The 18,763-nt window shown below is 45.6% G+C and overlaps 1 protein-coding gene across 3 annotated transcripts in view; it reads right to left on the reverse strand.

The window, feature by feature from the left end:
• Positions 1-18,763, reverse strand: part of ST3GAL1 (ST3 beta-galactoside alpha-2,3-sialyltransferase 1) — a 121,114-nt gene that overhangs the window by 57,313 nt on the left and 45,038 nt on the right. Inside the window, exon 1 of one of the 3 annotated variants that reach the window (XM_079984469.1) lies at positions 11,202-11,248. The exons of the other annotated variants lie outside the window; for them this stretch is intronic. The gene's annotated coding sequence lies outside the window, so the exon portion shown is untranslated. Of the gene's footprint in view, positions 1-11,201; positions 11,249-18,763 lie in introns of those variants that run through there. 3 annotated transcript variants of the gene reach the window in all.

An 18,763-nucleotide genomic window follows, 5' to 3' on the forward strand; every position in this document is an offset into this window, starting at 1 on the left:
GTACTGGAAGACACCAGATCTACCCACCCTGGAAGAATGGCAGATGAAGATGACAGATTATATGGGACTGGCAGAGATGACTGGCAGAATCCGAGACCGGGAGAAAGAGACAGTGGAAGAAGATTGGAAGAAGTTTAAAGACTATCGTAATAAACATTATAAAATTAATGAAGGCTAAAAAGATATGGGTTTAAAAATTAGTGGTTGGCAGGGGTGTTGATTAAGGGAAAAAAATAGAATTATCAAAAACTATGGGAAATATGGGAATGGATTTGCTGATAAGATAAATGAGATTAGAATACAGAAGGGGGAGGTGTGAGGAGGTCGGTGAAATTAGGTTTAGAAAATAAGGTTTGAATTTATACTTGTTTTTGTTTTGTTTGTTGGTTTATGTATGTTTTTATTGTTGCTTGTGTTTGTGTGTATATGTGTTTATTTGAAATTTTAATAAATATCATTTAAAAAAACCCAAAAAACAGAAACTCCTCTTTCTCTAAAGTTTCCCCGAAAGCAAGATCCCAACACACACATGCATGCACACTAAGCTGAGTGACACAGGAGCAGCCTTTGCAGTCGGAGTAAGTCAGGGCCCCGCCTCCCAGGCAAGGTGGAAATGAGCTAAGTAGAAGCAAGGGCCACGTCTTACAGGGCTCATGTTACAGAGACAATGGTTTGCCTGTACAGTGGTACCTCGGTACTTAATTCGTTCCGGAGGTCCGTTCTTAACCTGAAACTGTTCTTAACCCGAGGTACCACTTTAGCTAATGGGACCTCCCGCTGCCGCCGCACGATTTCTGTTCTCATCCTGAAGCAAAGTTCTTAACCCGAGGTACTATTTCTGGGTTAGCGGAGTCTGTAACCTGAAGCGTCTGTAACCTGAGTGTCGGTAACCCGAGGTACCACTGTAATTCTCCACACACCCCACTATAGGACTGTTAGGGGCCTCAGGTGTTGGTGATCAGTGTTAGAAACTCAGATATATAACCTAGGCGCCAAATGGCTCCTTAAACCAGACTTACAGTCGCCAAAACAGAATGCCTGGTTGCCATTTTTGAGCCAGGTGGCTTGAAAGTCGTATTTGCCAGCATGACTTGGGACGCAGGTGGCGCTGTGGGTTAAAGCCTCAGCGCCTAGGGCAGTGTTTCCCAACCTTGGGCCTCCAGCTGTTTTTGAACTACAATTCCCATCATCCCTGACCACTGGTCTTGCTAGCTAGGGATGATGGGAGTTGTAGGCCAAAAACATCTGGAAGCCCAAGGTTGGGAAACACTGGCCTAGGGCTTGCCGATCGAAAGGTCGGCGGTTCGAATCCCTGCGGCGGGGTGCGCTCCCGCTGCTCGGTCCCAGCGCCTGCCAACCTAGCAGTTCGAAAGCACCTCCGGGTGCAAGTAGATAAATAGGGACCGCTTACCAGCGGGAAGGTAAACAGCGTTTCCGTGTGCGGCTCTGGCTCTGGCTCTGGCCAGAGCAGCGATGTCACGCTGGCCACGTGACCTGGAAGTGTCTCCTGACAGCGCTGGCCCCTGGCCTCTTAAGTGAGATGGGCGCACAACCCCAGAGTCTGTCAAGACTGGCCCGTACGGGCAGGGGTACCTTTACCTTTACCTTTACTAAAATTCATTCTGATTGTACAGATAAAATGTAACGGGTAAGAATTCTACAGGATGTGTTGCCAGTGTGTGAACAGGGTCCAGATCCAAGGATCTCCAGGCATGCACCTCCAGATGACATCAGGTGCCATCCTGGCGCCCGGGTATCTTCACTTATTCACAAGTGGCTGATTGCATTTTGCACCTGGCAGATTTCGAATGCCGGTGGGGATGTAGATCTGGAAAAGGCACTTTGCATGGGCTCTTCTCCAGCAGCAGTCTGGAAGCACCCAAAATATATCCAGAAATTGCCCATCTGAGATAGCCTTCAGCTGTTTGGAGCATCGTGCTTATGCCAGCTAGCAGAGCAGCTGGCATAAGTCCATGCAATGCGTTAGCACACATTCAGTGTTATGCCAGCTAGTCCATGCAATGCGTTAGCACACAAATGCAGTGTGAAACTTCAGTCACAGAAATAGCTTACTGATAGCAGGCGCCCCCGAAACAGAAACCAACACCGGCCTTAGCAATATTATTGGGCAGCAATTGGATATTGTTAGCAATGTTACTGGGCAGGACGTGGGTGGCACTGTGGGTTAAACCACAGAGCCTAGGACTTGCCGATCAGAAGGTCAGTGGTTTGAATCCCTGTGACGGGGTGAGCTCCCGTTGCTCAGTCCCTGCTCCTGCCAACCTAGCAGTTCGAAAGCATATCAAAGTACAAGTAGATAAATAGGTACCGCTCCGGCGGGAAGGTAAACGGCATTTCCGTGTGCTGCTCTGGTTCGCCAGAAGCGGCTTAATCATGCTGGCCACATGACTCGAAAGTTGTCTGTGGACAAACGCGGCTCCCTCAGCCAGTAAAGCGAGATGAATACCACAACCCCAGAGTTGGTCACGACTGGACCTAATGGTCAGGGGTCCCTTTACCTTTACCTTACTGGGCAGCAACAGGAGATCCCACTTTTCTCCTGCTGCAAATGCCAATTGGTCCTTAACAAACAAACAAACAAACAAACAAACAAACAAACAAACAAACTCCTCTCTTTCTCTCTCTCCAGTTTTTTAACAGCACTTGAACTGGCTTTGTGCTGTTGGAGAAATCACTGCAAAAACAAACAAACAAACAAACAAACAAACAAACCATCTCTCCATCGCCTTTAAAGAAAATCAGTAATTGGCATTACGATGGAAGGTCTCCAGCATTAATTATAAATAAATCTTAGATTGGCTATAATAATAGTCTGGATTTACAGCCCCATCTTGTACGCCGATGCTTAAACCAGAGAGGTTGTCAACTTGATGCATGTCAGAGGCCCAGAAAGTGTGGGTACTGCAGTTTGTGGTTTATGGCCTATTAAAATGAATGTGTAAGTAGCAATAAAGCAAACAATTACTTAGCAGAAAAACAAACTCACCAGCCTTTATAAACTGATGACACTGGGCTGTGTTTTTAGTTGCCTACGACTGAGCCACCTGCTTTGGTTTAAGCGGAAGCACCCGTGTTTTCTCAGGCAGTGTTTTCCAAGGCTCTTTGCCAGGTTGACTTGTCAGCTCTAGAAATCGAAAATACATGGATCTGGGCAGGGCCCGGGGAGCGGAGGAAAGAAGAGGTTTGGTGATGGAGTCAGAAAGCTTTTGGTGGAACCAGAAATGGAAGAAAAATCTATCCATCTACTGTTTGTTTTAAAGCACAGTTTGTGTATGAGGTTTATTATCATTATTATTAATGTTTATTCTTTAAATTTCCCCTAACTGGCAGCTTCGTCCTCTCCGTCTCTTTTCTGACACTGTAATATCATGAAGTTTAGCTGGCATTATATTACGATGTTGGAAAGCAGATATTGGCAATCCCTAGTTGTTTTACTGCATTATACACATCGTAAATTGCATTAAGGCTTTTCCCCCCTGTAGTATAAAACGACATACAGTGGTACCTCAGGTTACATATACTTCAGGTTACAGACTCCGCTAACCCAGAAATAGTGCTTCAGGTTAAGAACTTTGCTTTAGGATAAGAACAGAAATCGGGCTCCGGCAGCACGGCAGCAGCAGGAGGCCCCATTAGCTAAAGTGGTGTTTCAGGTTAAGAACAGTTTCAGGTTAAGAACAGACCTCCGGAACGAATACTTAAATACTTAACCTGAGGTACCGCTGTACAAGTCGAATAAATCACATCAGGTAGGGTCAGGCTCAAGTCTGGAATCAGTTTTCTTTGCAATTCAGGAAAGAGAGTATTGGAACTCAGCTACATTAGTAAAGAAACAGCGATCTGAATGCGCTATACATATGCAACAGTTGATGGCGCAAGAGAGCAGGAAATTTAAAAGCACTGTTTTCCATAGAGATTTTTTCTTTTGTTATAACCATCTAATTTCTGACTAATTGAGAAGCGGGTTTTTTCCTGTGTCTAGATCCACCCTTGCTCTGATCGCTGAGACACATCACTGCAATATACAAGCTCTTCCTCCACACACACATTTATCATAATTATTAGCATTTTGCCAGGATTACACAAGAAAGGCATGTGTTAAGTGGCCAGTAATGTAAGCGTACTTCTTCCCTGCTTAAACATTGCTTGGTTCAGATCTTGGAACGGGAGTCCAATTAAAGGCTGAGTCAACATTCTTAAAAGCTGGAAGCAAGTGTTTGACAATGCCAATCAAGGGGAATGTGAGTTTCAAATGCTTCTCGACTCTCTCCCTCGCTCAATTTCATCTTCGCATCAAATGGCAGCTGTGGTGAAACACAAGTCCAGGAAATTCTGCTGGTTCTTATCTCTGAGTGGAGTTTGAAAAACATGGGATGACCTCATACCCCCTTTCCTGACTCTTTCAACCACCCAGAAAGGGAAAAATTCCAAAAAAGGCAACCTGTCTAAGCTGTTATCGTAAGAGCATAAGAAAAGTTGTGCCAAACAAGGACAAAGACCCATCTAGACCAGTGTCCTGTTCTCAAAGTGGAATACAGCCATTGTGGCTAGCAGCCACTGGCAGCGCTCTCCTCCATGACTGTCTAATCCTCCTTTAATGCCATCCAAATCGGTAGCCATCATTATCACTTTAGATTTTTCCCAGAAAAGGAGATGTGACAGCTGGGCTTTTATCCCACCATATTTCCCACTCAATCAATCAATCAACCAATCAATCAATGAAATGTCTGAATGCCACAGAGTCTGTAATTGATTGCATTTCCAAGGAGGAAGAAAAATGCAATTTCTTCCACTCTGCCTAGAAAAGCAAGCAAACAAATGGGAGACTGCACTTCTGTTGATGCAGCCTAGAATTGTTGTTGTTGTTGTTTAATCGTGTCCGACTCTTTGTGACCCCATGGACCAGAGCATGCCAGGCACTCCTGTCTTCCACTGCCTCCCACAGTTTGGTCAAACTCATGCTGGTAGCTTCAATAACACTGTCCAACCATCTCGTCCTCTGTCGTCCCCTTCTCCTTGTGCCCTCCAACTTTCCCAACATCAGGGTCTTTTCCAAGGAGTCTTCTCTTCTCATGAGGTGGCCAAAGAACAGCATTAGCTTTTTGTTGCTGCTGCATCACATGATTGGCTCAATGTTAAGCTTGTGTTCCACCATGACCCCTAGATCCTTTGCGCATGATGGGAGTTGTGGTCCAATAACAGGACTGGCGGGCATCCTAAAAGAAGGAGTGGGGTCACTGTCATCTCACCCACTGGGTGCTCCTGTCCCATATCCAACCCTCACCTCCAAGTGTTACACATAACATCTGCAAAGCATCTAGCAGGGAGGAGGCCCATTGGCCAAGAACCACATGACCACATTGCCTTGTGGGCTCTTGCAGCATGAACTGGACTTGTGTTTATTGGGTTTAATTTCCGCAGCACCAACATTACTCTTCGTACGTCTTATACAAATGTGAAGCAGGTCTTGCAGCCCCAAAGTCTCCCGAGGCTCAAACCTGAGACAAAACTTTTATGTCACCTAAGGCACAGTGCTCTTTTAATTTCTGGTGGTGTATTTATACATGCTAAGGGTAAGGATTGAATAAAGTGCATGTATAAACACACGCCATGCTTATCACTTTCACTGGCAGAACATCTGCCATGATAGATGGATAAGTGTGCAGAGCAAGAGTTGCATATTGCTAATACAGTGGTGCCCCGCAAGACGAATGTCTCGCAAGACGGAAAACCCGCTAGACGAAAGGGTTTTCCGTTTTGGAGGCCCTTCGCAAAACAAATTTCCCTATGGGCTTGCTTCGCGAGACGAAAATGTCTTGCGAGTTCCTGCAGTTTTTCACCCCTCCCCCCCCTTTCCTAAGCCCTAAGCCGCTTATCAGCTGATCCGCTGATAAGCCACTTATCAGCTGATCCGCTAAAAGCCGCTAAACCACTAATAGTACTAATCCACTAAGCTGTCAATGGGCTTGCTTCGCAAGACGAAAAAACCGCTATACGAAGAGCCTCACGGAACGGATTAATTTCGTCTTGCGAGGCACCACTGTATCTTTATTTAAAAAAATAAAGTGCCATTGGTTTTCAAACAAACACAAATACAATAACCTTTAAACACTTATCCAGCAGTACATCTAATGGTGCTTGTTTATCCATTGTCTCTAGATAGACGCTTACACATTCAACATTCAAACATATTACTTAACGTAACCTCTCGACTGAGAATATTGAGCGGTTGGTATAAGGTGGTTTTGATTTTGGCCATTAACATAGTTAAAGAAAGGGGTCCATGTTTCTTGGAAGATAGCTCTATTTGTTCTGTCTTTAATTGCCCTCTTGTGCCTGGTGAGATGCCTGGATATTGCTGTATCCCATATATTATTTCCCCATATATTCAGGAGTATTTCAGTCTCGGTCTTCCATTATTGAGCTATGGCTAATTGTGATGTGGTAAGAAGCCTACTAGTTTGCTGGGGGGGGGGGGCAGGGTTGAGCCTGTCCATGTCCGAAGATAGCAGGGCTAAGGCAGGATTTGGAGAAAGGGGGAGAATTGCGGGTATAATTGAGAATGCTCTATTCCAAACGTTTTTAAGGCAAGAGCATTCCCACCAAACATGAATAAATGAACCAAGCTTTCCCCAGCCCTTCCCACATAAAGGGATAAAGGAGGGATAAATTTTTGCCAGCCTGACTGGCATCCAGTGCCATTGGAGGATGACCTTGATCGAGGGCCTCCTGTAAGCGAGCAGAGATGGTTTTGAGTGGGGTCCAGGTACCCTCCCATCTGTGATCTTCAACTGGGAGGCTACATCTGATTCTGGTACAATTTGAAGGCCTCTAGAGCTCACACGAAGGGACGCAGGTGGCGCTGTGGGTTAAAGCCTCAGCGCCTAGGACTTGCCGATCGAAAGGTCGGCGGTTCGAATCCCTGCGGCGGGGTGCGCTCCCGCTGCTCGGTCCCAGCGCCTGCCAACCTAGCAGTTCGAAAGCACCTCCGGGTGCAAGTAGATAAATAGGGACCGCTTACCAGCGGGAAGGTAAACGGCGTTTCCGTGTGCGGCTCTGGCTCGCCAGAGCAGCGATGTCATGCTGGCCACATGACCCGGAAGCTGTACGCCGGTTCCCTCAGCCAATAAAGCGAGATGAGCACCGCAACCCCAGAGTTGGCCACGACTGGACCTAATGGTCAGGGCTCCCTTTATCTTTACCTAATATATCAACCATCATCAGTGAATGCATAGCTTTTTACTTATTTCTCACAGTGGCCCTCCAAGTGCACCATAAATGCAGGGGGAGATAGTTGTTAAGGCAGTATGAGAAAAGCAAGTAAAAGATGGGTTTGAAAACAATGCAAAATTAATACCGAAGACAAACATGTTTTCATCTAGCTGGAAAAAGCATGTCAAAACGAAAAGGTCTTTGTTTCCGGAAAGCGCAGAGTGCCTGACACATCTCAACACAGAACAAGGGCAGCCCTACTCCCAGTTACTGTGGAGCATGTGCCTGATGTCTTAGCATCTTGTTGGTCACACTGGAGCGTGATGGAATGTTGCAATCAGATAGATCTTTCCTGTGGTCTGATGCAGAGGTTGGATGGCCATCTGTTACAGATACATTACAGGGGGCTGGAACAGATGACCTTTGGGGTTCCCTTCCAACTCTACAATTCTTTATCCTTTTCCCTGCTCGGCAGTTTCTGCCTATTCATGCACCATCCCCGAGGGATGTAGGCTCTGCCAGAGTCGCTTAAAAATGACAACACCCGGCCTCACTCATTACAAAAAGCTGGATTTCGCTTAAAAAAAAAAAAAAAAAACAGGCAGGAAAATCCTGCCCTCGCTAAAGAGAGGCACTGTGAAATAGATTGTAATCAATTCGGCGCTACCTCAACCTTGACAAGATGATCCATCACCTCCACTCGGAGTGAGAGTGTGTGGAAAGAATAAGCCCAGCAGAAGATTAGAGAACAATTAATCATCAAAAATTAATCAGGGTATTAATTAAGCACTGTATCCTATTTAAGTACAGGCCGGTATGAGGTTTCTAGTCCCAACCGCCGATGACATCAAAACAGCAAGCGAAAGCATAATGCAAAACAAAGGGGAGGGAACAGTAAGGACAGGAACCAAGTGGAACACAGCAAAAAGAGACAGCGCAACTCAAAAGGCTATTTTGCTTGCACAACTGGTAGAATCAGGCATTAAGCAAAGGCATTCACTTACAAAAGTCATGGTCACCTAGGTGGGCTTTAAACGGGGTTTATATAAATTCAAGGGGAGTAAGCTTAAGACATCACAATACAGTCATACCTCGTGTTGCGTTAGGTTCATGTTGCGTCTTTTCAGCCTGTGAACGCAGCAAACCCAGAATTGTATACTTTCGGGTTCAGCCGTGCGCACATGCGCAGAAGCATTCTGCATGCTTCACACATGTGCAGAAGCGCTCTATCGCACTCTGTGCAGAAGCACTGCTCTAGTTGCGGATTTTTCGGGGTGCCGTTTGCACCCCGGAACAGATCGTGTCTGCAACAAGAGGTACCACTGTATATCACCAGCTAAATGTCAAGATATATCACAATGTCTGAAATAACAGTGAGCTCACGCACACACAATGACTCGAGATATATCGCCAGGTCAAAAATTATGAAACCACTATCACGATATGGACTTCAAACTCCCTGCAGGCAGATAATTAGTGTATTAGCAGAAAGGCTAGGCTGAGCCTTTCTTCCCAGCTTTGCTAGTGATATTTATGTTTACTTTCATCTGATCAAGTATGTGCACGTTTTATTTATTTTTTAGTTTCATTTTTAAGTTTACAGGGCGGTTCAGGATATAAAAACACGTAACATAGTAGCAAGTAAAAACAATACCCAATGTGGGCAGTGGTGAAAATTTTGTTTCATTTTTTTCTGGCTTCTGTTAAGTAGGGATAGGATGTTCTGCGGGCAGAGTATTTCTTTTCAGGTGCTCAGTAGAATATATAATGTATTGTTATCCATCTCCAGCCTTCTGGATGGTGCAAACTAAGAATGTAAGCTGTCTGTTTTTGCCATTTATTTTGCGTTTTCGTTTTTGCGACTTTTATCTTTGTTTTTGTGACTGCGTGGAACTTAGTTCGGCTACTGATTGATTGAATGTATGACTGCAGTACATTGTTTGTTGCTTTCATTTCGTGGATGAATAGTCTCGTTAGATAGCAAAATTCACGTTACAATTATTGTTTTAGGAGTTGTTTTTAAAAGTCTGGAATGGATTAATCCATTTTGCATTACTTTCTATGGGAAAGCGTGCCTTGGTTTTGGAACGCTTTGGTTTTGGAACGGACTTCCAGAACGGATTAAGTTCAAGAAGCAAGGTACCACTGTACATCCTTTCTATGGTGGTGCTGAGGGGTTGCCCGCAGCCTTCAACTGGCGTCCAGCATGCCGAGCAGAGCAGGGAGAGAAGGCCACTGGTGCGCCGGATCCAACTCTTGCACAGCCTCCAACTGGGCCTTATTCAGACACCATTCTGTCACCCCCGGTTCTCCTGAGCTATGACGCAGCCAAAGTCATTTGGGTTGTTGTTGTTGGAAACTACCTTGTAAATTACCGCAGATCTAAAAGGGAGGTACCTATTTACAAAGGGCCTTGCCCAGGGTGGATTTGATTTAAATCAAATCAATTTAAATCACTAATCAGTAAGACTTGATTTAAATCTTTTTTTTACAGAAAGACTCATTCTTGCTGGTATAATCTTAATATTTACAACCAAATGAAGGTTTCGTTTCCAGAATAATAAATTTTCAGAGCATATTTACCGTTTTATCAAAAATTACTGATTTGGTTATACTATTAGAAATAGACAGATAATTATGAAATTATTGTGAGGCTCGGTAAGTTAACTGTTTACATTTGGACAACTTTTCCGCTGTACTTTATTGGAAGGAGATAAATAATCACTTCCTTAATAACAATTTAAACAATTTATTTACCGCATTTTCCAGTGTATAAGACGAGCTTTTCCGACCCAAAAATGAGGTTCAAAATTTAGGGTCGTCTTATACACGAGTAGAGCTTGGGGGGGGGGGGCGGGCGAACTTTTTTTGCGCGAGCCCGAGATTGTAAGTGGCGATTGGCCGCTTGATCGTTTTTTTTTTGGGGGGGGGTAATGCCGAAAATCGCTCACCCACTGGAACGCAGCACGCAACCGCTCACGTCGCAACTGCCGATCGCTGCCATTAGCCCTCCCGATTCCGCTGCGGCAGCCAATAGACAGCTGTCCTTGCTGCCAATCACGTTCCCACTCGCCGCGACAAGGGTAGCTATTGGCTGCGGCAGCAGAATTGGGAGGGCTAATGGTGGCGATTGGCAGTTGCGATGCAAGCAGTTGCATGCTGCGTTCCAGGGGGTGAGCGATTTTCGGCATTCCCCCCAAATAACCCTCCCCCAAAGCTCAATTTTAAGGCCCCCCCAAAATAGGGGTCGTCTTATACATGGTGGCGTCCTATAGACGGAAAAGTACGGTAACTAAAACCAAAACATTACAGCGTATGTATCCATGTTTGTTAACTGATGGGGTTAAACAGGTTTTTTGGTTGTTGTTGTTTTTTAAAAAAAACAAACAAACTGAGTTTTAGCACACATGCAAAACTTAAATCCTTATTTCCTGATGAACAGCCTTTGGACTATAACATAAATTAAATAGGAAAATTTCTTTAGAAAGATTTTTCCTCCAAAAGCATTTTATTTTAGAAATCCAATTTAAATTTAATAATAAAAAAAAATGAAGTAAAAAACCCCCAATTTTATATATATGTTTTTATACTGTATTTTATGCTGCTTTTATAATTGTTTTAAATTTGTTATTAGCCACCCTGAGCCCGGTTTTTGAACCAGGAAGGGCGGGGTATAAATAAAATTTGTATTATTATTATTATTATTATTATTATTATTATTATTATTGTTTTTTATCCACCCTGGCCCTGCCTCAGGCCACTGGAATGCCTCAAATCCCTTTAGCAACAAAGTATCTGTTTCTTCGCTTGGCCTCAGCAAGGCCTGGCCTGCGCCGCAGCCTGTAGGCCCAAAGGCTCCCGCTTCCCTATTCCCATTTTTTAGAAAAATAATGTTGTCCTGAGAGGAGCCACGAAGGGCTAGTTTCCGCCATGAGCTCCGGGAGTCGCTCTTTCCCAAGCCTGCCTACCTCATGGCGCCTCACGGCGGAAACCAGGATGAAGGAAGAAGCTCCGCCATATGAGTCGCTCTTTTCTCGCTGCGACAGACCACCGATCCGTTCAGCTCAGTGCTGCCTACACTGACATGGGTTGCCAAATTGTTTCAAAAAGTGGGACGCAAAAGTGGTTGCGGGGGGGGGGGGAGTTGTTGAGTTTTTATTAATAATAATAATAATAATAATTTATTATTTATATCCCGCCCATCTGGCTGGGCCTTCCCAGCCACTCTGGGCGGCTTCCATAAAAACCAAAAATACAGTAAAATCACACGTTAAAAACTTCCCTGAACAGGGCTGCCTTCAGATGTCTTCTGAATGTCAGGTAGTTGTTTATCGCTTTGACATCTGCTGGAAGGGCGTTCCACAGGGGGGCGCCACTACCGAGAAGGCCCTCTGCCTGGTTCCCTGTAGCTTTGCTTCTCGCAATGAGGGAACCGCCAGAAGGCCCTCGGCGCTGGACCTCAGCGTCCGGGCAGAATGATGGGGGTGGAGACGCTCCTTCAGGTATACTGGACCGAGGCCGTTTAGGGCTTTAAAGGTCAGCACCAACACTTTGAATTGTGCTCGGAAACATACTGGGAGCCAATGTAGGTCTTTCAAGACCGGTGTTATATGGTCTCGGCGGCCGCTCCCAGTCACCAGTCTAGCTGCCGCATTCTGGATTAGTTGTAGTTTCCGAGTCACCTTCAAAGGTAGCCCCACGTAGAGTGCATTGCAGTAGTCCAAGCGGGAGATAACCAGAGCATGCACCACTCTGGCGAGACAGTCCGCAGGCAGATAGGGTCTCAGCCTACGTACCAGATGGAGCTGGTACCTCGCAAGACAAAAAGAATCCGTTCCGCGAGTCTCTTCGTCTAGCGGTTTTTTCGTCTTGCAAAGCAAGCCCATTGACGGATTAGCGCTATTAGCACTATTAGCGGCTTATCGGCTTAGCAGATAAGCAGATAAGCGGCTTAGAAAAAAGGGGGGGGAGAGAAAAAAAAACCCCGCAGGAACTCGCAAGACATTTTCGTCTTGCGAAGCAAGCCCATAGGAAAATCGTTTTTGCGAAGCGCTTCCAAAACGGAAAACCCTTTCGTCTAGCGGGTTTTTCGTCTTGAGAGGCATTCGTCTTGCGGGGCACCACTGTATTATTTTTGCAACACCACACAATAAGAAGGACACTGCTGACATGGATTGCCATACATCCAGATTTTCCCGGACATTTTTTGTGATTTCCATCCCGGCACAGTTTTCCAGCTATGTCCGTATGGCAACGCTAACACTGGCCGGCAGCAGCTATTCTTTATATATATATATATAAACGTAAAGGTAAAGGTACCCCTGCCCGTACGGGCCAGTCTTAACAGACTCTGGGGTTGTGCGCCCATCTCACTTAAGAGGCCAGGGGCCAGCGCTGTCCGGAGACACTTCCGGGTCACGTGGCCAGCGTGACATCGCTGCTCTGGCGAGCCAGAGCCACACACGGAAACGCCGTTTACCTTCCCGCTGGAAAGCGGTCCCTATTTATCTACTTGCACCCGGAGGTGCTTTCGAACTGCTAGGTTGGCAGGCGCTGGGACCGAGCAGCGGGAGCGCACCCCGCCGCAGGGATTCGAACCGCCGACCTTTCGATCGGCAAGTCCTAGGCGCTGAGGCTTTAACCCACAGCGCCACCTGCGTCCCTATATATATATATATATATATATATATAAAAATTTTTTATTGATTTTAAAATATAAATTATAAAATGTACCACGAAACTTATCACTTATACCATCTTTTTAGACTTCCATCAGCTCCTCTGATAATCCACTGTTTTATCCACTTCTTATACATTTCTTAGCTTTATATTGCCTTTAAGTCTCTCAACAAATTATCCTTCCCCTTAACTATTTTTGCAATACTTCCAGTAAAACTCCTCACAGAACTTCTTGCAAACCTACAAACGTCGTCTGATCTTCACAAATACTTTTCAAATAGTCCGTAAATTTACTCCAGTCTTCTGTGAATTTCTGGTCCCGCCGGTTTCGAATTCTTCCTGTTAGTTTATCGGCCGGCAGCAGCTATTCAGGGTTTCAGACAGGAAGCAATCCTAGCCGTACTAGGGAAATCCCAGGGAATGAATCCATGTGTGTACAACGCAGATGCACTACTGCGGAGAATGGAGGGATGCTCAGCAGAATCCCTCTCATAACACTTTCCTGGTTCAAATGCAACACGACAGCCCTGCGGTGTTGCCGGCAGGCGTTCCTCTAAGATAGCTGCCACCACCTTGTCTGTCTCAAGAAACAACAGAGTGTGCCTGCAGGGGTGAAGTCAAACCAATGGAGAATCGCAGCGCCTGCTGTGGCTGCAGAGTCATAGAGGAGGAAGAGGAAAAAGATTTGTCCATCATAATGCTGTAAGCCAAAAATGGCTTATCTCCTGAGTTTATGCCAATAAAACCCAGAAGTCTGAGGAGTTAGGGGTCCATCGCTGTTTCTTGCAAAGCAATAGGTTACAGCACTGCTCCTTTGGGGCCAGACACTGCTCACCTTTCTACCTGTTTGACATTTTAAAGCCAGCGGGATGTTAATTGTGCGAGAGACAAACTGTAGATTTTAAAAAAAAGAAATCACAAGCAGAGAGAACACAGAGCACTGGTGGAGCCAAATTCATCCTCTTGATTACGGTCCCAAAGAAAATCACCTTCCTGCAGCTGAGATTTGAATCGAGAAAGGAGCCTCCAGGGGCACAACCCACCCCTGCAATCCGACTGCTGCTATTGTACATTCTTAAATATGCACCACGTATTCATGGTGTCGCATCTAATTTTTAAGAATGTGGCCCAGAATTGCAGTTTAGAACTGCCACCTACCACACACACAGAGAGAGACATAATACGGGAAGGGCTGTAGTTCGGCGGCGCATGCCCCCCCCCCCCCACATGCAGAGCTTGGCTCTGGGTTCAATCCTCAGCATCTCTAGGTGGGGTTGAGAAGGACCCTGCAGAGCTGCTGAGCGTAATCCTGAGTTGGTGTGCTGGTGGCCTGACTCAGTAGAAAACAGCTTTCTATGTTCCCTAATTGAAAAGGAGGCGGCTCTGCAGATTTCTAAGCCTGCCTAGAGGACATCAATATCTAGTTATGACTTTTTCAGGAACAGCTGAATTAGGAAGAGTGTTTGTGTGTGTGTCCAGTGAAATGAATCCCTTACGAACAGCAGAAACAAACATTTTCATTTGGATCCTATGAAACAAGAATGCCCTCTATGTTTTTCATGGCGCCCAGCCACCTCCATCAAAAAGGAAGGCTCTATCGTGAGCATACAGTTTTCACTGTTCACATCTCTCTCCCCTGCGCGCCCCCCCCCCCAAACTCCCCACAAATGAATATATGCAGGCATTATGTAAGTGCCATTCAGATTTTGGTCCAGACAAACCTAGCACATCATAAACATCAGAAGGCTTGTTAGCTCCATTTGGGGCCAAACAGAGGATTTAAACTGTCCGTCCCTCTCAGGGCATTCTCCTTTGTAATGCATCTCCCTTGAGCAGTAAGATATCCAAACGAAACTTGGTCTGTGTGCATGGGATGCAATTCAAAGGCCTGGTCTGCCGTTTCACTAAGCAAAACCATGAACACTTGAGCATGAAGGTTCTCAAGAGGAGATCATGGCTGCTTCCATCTTCCTGGTCGTTCCCCTCAATTGAGCTATGCCACCGTGTAACTTAGCAAAATCAGGCTTGCGGTTTAGCTTTTTTCCAGCCTAACCCAAAGCCTAAACCAAGGTTTTTCTTATGGCAGGGATGGGAAAACTTATTGGCTGGGGTGGGTGGGGGGAGCCAGATCTTTTATCTCCCTCCTCTATTGGCAAACTTCTGCATTTAGGCCAAGTCTGTGCAAGTTGACCCTTCATTTCCCAGAATTCCTTGAGGGAAGCCAGGACTGTTTCTGACGATATGATACTGTTAAATGTATAGTGCAAACGGGGCCTCGGTTTCAATAAGTCCTAGAAAAGAGCAATGCACCCTGGAATGCAGTAATTTTGCATTAATTTCACAGCGAAGCTTGGTTTGCGAAAGCCACCCACTCTACTGAGCCTCATGTTCCAGGCAGCCAGTTACCATGAAGTAAGCCCCACTCAAATTTTGCTGTTGTCACAACTGGTATAAAGTGTGTTTTCTTTTTTTCCTCCTTGGCAGCCCATGCCATTTGCTTTTGTCTCATCTCCTTCAGAGACTCGGTTCCCAGCCTTGGCAATTTCACTAAATGTTGTGTGGTTTGTTGGAAAATCCACAAAGTGCATTTCACAGGAAACTAACAGTACTCGACTACAGCAAACTGCAGATGGAGGGAATCCACCATATCCGAAAAATATCCTCAATAAGTCTATGCATGGAGGCAAGACCTAGGACTGAGTTATCAAGGGTGCAATTTAAGGGTGTCTCCAAGCAGATGCTCTTTAGGCAGTAAGCCATCAAAGCACCCTATTTTATTTCACCTTGGGAAAGCAGGGGGCAGGGGGTCAAAGATGCCAGGCTTTCTTCGTGACTCTGCCAGTTGCACTGAAGTGGAGCTGACAGAAAAGGAGACACATTTCCTTTACAGAGCCTGAGATGTTCATATTGCGGAAGGCATTTCATTAAGTGGCCTTTTTATTCCCAGCCACGCAAAATGAGCAAACGCAGCATTTCCGAGCTTATCTTTTGGCACCGCTTCAGAGAACGAGGAGACAACCTGAGCACCAGCGTCTGCAGGGATGTTTGCCTTTGAGGTTTGAAACGCGGAGCCAAGGCCAATATTAGGATAGCATCTAGCACACAGTGTGAACCCTAGCGCATGATGTGGACAGTTTCCCAGAATCCCTCGCAAAGCAGAAGAGTTTCCACAAACAGACGTGGGGGGAAGTTAGGCACAAATCTGGAGATTTGAAAACTACCTTCGCTGATATGCTTTATAAACCACCACACCTGATAGCATTAGGCTAACTTGGGGGGGGGGGTACATAAACAGTTCAACATCTTATTCTCACTTCTAGTTTCTGCTACCACAGATGGATGCCCCACACTTCCTAATGGTAGGCTGGGTCTAATTAGGTCAGCCTGGGTTAAATAAATAAGAGCACCCAACCAGCCTAATTTGAGAAGCGGGTGCAGTTTTTAAACAGAAATAACACTGTCTTTGCCTTTGGTATTTGCGTTTGGCAACCTGACTTTCCTCTCGCTCCTCCACCCATGCCCTCCCCTAAGTCTGCTTTGGGTTAGTGGGAACCAGGAATCTATATTACCGTATTTTTCGCTCTATTGGACGCAGTTTTCCCCCTCAAAAAATTGAGGAGAAATGTGTGTGTGTCCTATGGAGCGAATGCAGGCTTGTGCCATAGCCGCACGCAACCCCTCCGGCAGGGAGAGGCTGCACGGGGCTATGGCTTCTTTAGCCCTGCGCAGCATCTCCCGGCAAGGAGAGGCTGCACGGGGCTAAAGGGGAAGCCAAAGCAGCGAGCAGGATCCATCCCGCTCGCTGCCTTGCCTTCTTCCATAGCTGCGCGCAACCCCTCCGGCAGGGAGAGGTTGTGTGCAGCCTGTACGTTGCTCTTTGGGGCTTGGGGGGGGAAATATTTTTTTTCTTGATTTCCCCCCCTAAAAACTGGGTGCGCCCTATGGTCCGGTGCGCCCTATGGTGCGAAAAATACGGTATATCTAAGCTACACAATGCCACTAGTTTCTGCTGGGACGTTATTATGATATTTTGAAGGTTTTGTAAAGAATAGCATGGAATCTTCTCAGCTGCTAAATTTTCATTGCTACATAGTTAGAAGGACAGTAAAACACCAATACTGAAAATGTGTTGCTTAAAATCTGGAACACTGTAGAAATGGCAAAGGTTACAGGGCACATTCAGTCACTTTACGAAGAATAAATATGGATTAGACATTAACAGCTATCTTCCTTTCCAGCTAACATAAAATGCCATTTATGAGTGAATTATTATTGCAGTCAATGATAGTATTTATGTTCCTCTTTCATACGCTTTATCATACTTTATTACTTTATCATTTTAGTGTTCTGTAGAACTAAACACTTTAAATACATGCTAATCTAGAAATAATCTAGAAATAAATCAGAATAAAGATATACTCATATGGAATGATGTTGGGTAATTTATAGGTGTGGCCATTTTTTTGGAATATTGAGTGGAAGTGATTGTGTAATTAGAATCAGTCCCTTTTGGTATATGTCATATGATGGAGATAGCCAAGGTGGTTCTCTCCAGATGTTGTAGGAGTACCGCTACCACCAATCCCAGCCTGCATGGCCAATGGTCATGGATAATGGGAATTAAATTCCAACATCTGAAAGGCACCTCATTGGCTATTCCTGATGGATTAGATGAATGACTGACATCCTTGATTACAGATATAGTTTGAAATATATGTATATTTGAATGTGTCCATATATACAGATATTTCAAACTATATCTGTAATGTATTTGGCTCAAAAAATCCCATTGGCAGCCTTGGCAGAGAATAATGAAGTTGTTAAGGAACTTGCACCTGTCTTGCAGAATAAACCTCAATGGCCATATCGACAACTGGACGTCATCCAGAGCAAATGGTTTTACCTCATGGCCCCAGGACTTTAGCTGCTGTTCATAAATTAAATCATCTAGCCAAGTGGTTGAAATTTTAATTCCTCTTCCTTTTTAAAGAAAGGAAAAGAAAGGAAAGGAGCAGGAATCTGTCATCAAGCCAGCTAGCCTTGTTCAAATGCAGAATGATTTTCCCGAAATAAACTTTCTAATGAGTGACATGACAAAAAGCCACTTGGGATGATTCCAATGCATCTCGTAACAGAAATGAAGAAGGACTAAGCTGTGCCAGCCTGGTTAAGACCCAAGTTTGGGAAACCCTGGTATAGACAGCACTAAGCCAAGGTGACCAATGGCCTGATTATGTATAATGATGCAGTTTCCTGTGTTCCTTTCTCTCTCTGCAAGGGAACTGAAACCCAGGAAGAACTAAAGTGATTTCCCACTTTGGTATGAGCATCTACCAATATGCCCTCACTCCCGACTGGGCTATTTTCCTTCCGTTCATTACAGATCCCTTCAATATGCTCCCCTCATTAAAAGGTAAAGGTACCCCTGCCCGTACGGGCCAGTCTTGACAGACTCTGGGGTTGTGCGCCCATCTCACTCAAGAGGCCAGGGGCCAGCGCTGTCCGGAGACACTTCCGGGTCACGTGGCCAGCGTGACATCGCTGCTCTGGCCAGAGCCAGAGCCAGAGCCAGAGCCAGAGCCAGAGTCGCACACGGAAACGCCGTTTACCTTCCCGCTGGTAAGCGGTCCCTATTTATCTACTTGCACCCGGAGGTCCTTTCGAACTGCTAGGTTGGCAGGCGCTGGGACCGAGCAGCGGGAGCGCACCCCGCCGCAGGGATTCGAACCGCCGACCTTTCGATCGGCAAGCCCTAGGCGCTGAGGCTTTAACCCACAGCGCCACCTGCGTCCTCCCCTCATTACGGAGTCTAAATCATTTATCAGTCTACAGCATTAAGAGCAGCCAGGGT

This window comes from Podarcis cretensis (genome assembly GCF_951804945.1).
Source record: "Podarcis cretensis genome assembly, chromosome: 7".
Lineage (NCBI taxonomy): Eukaryota > Metazoa > Chordata > Lepidosauria > Squamata > Lacertidae > Podarcis > Podarcis cretensis.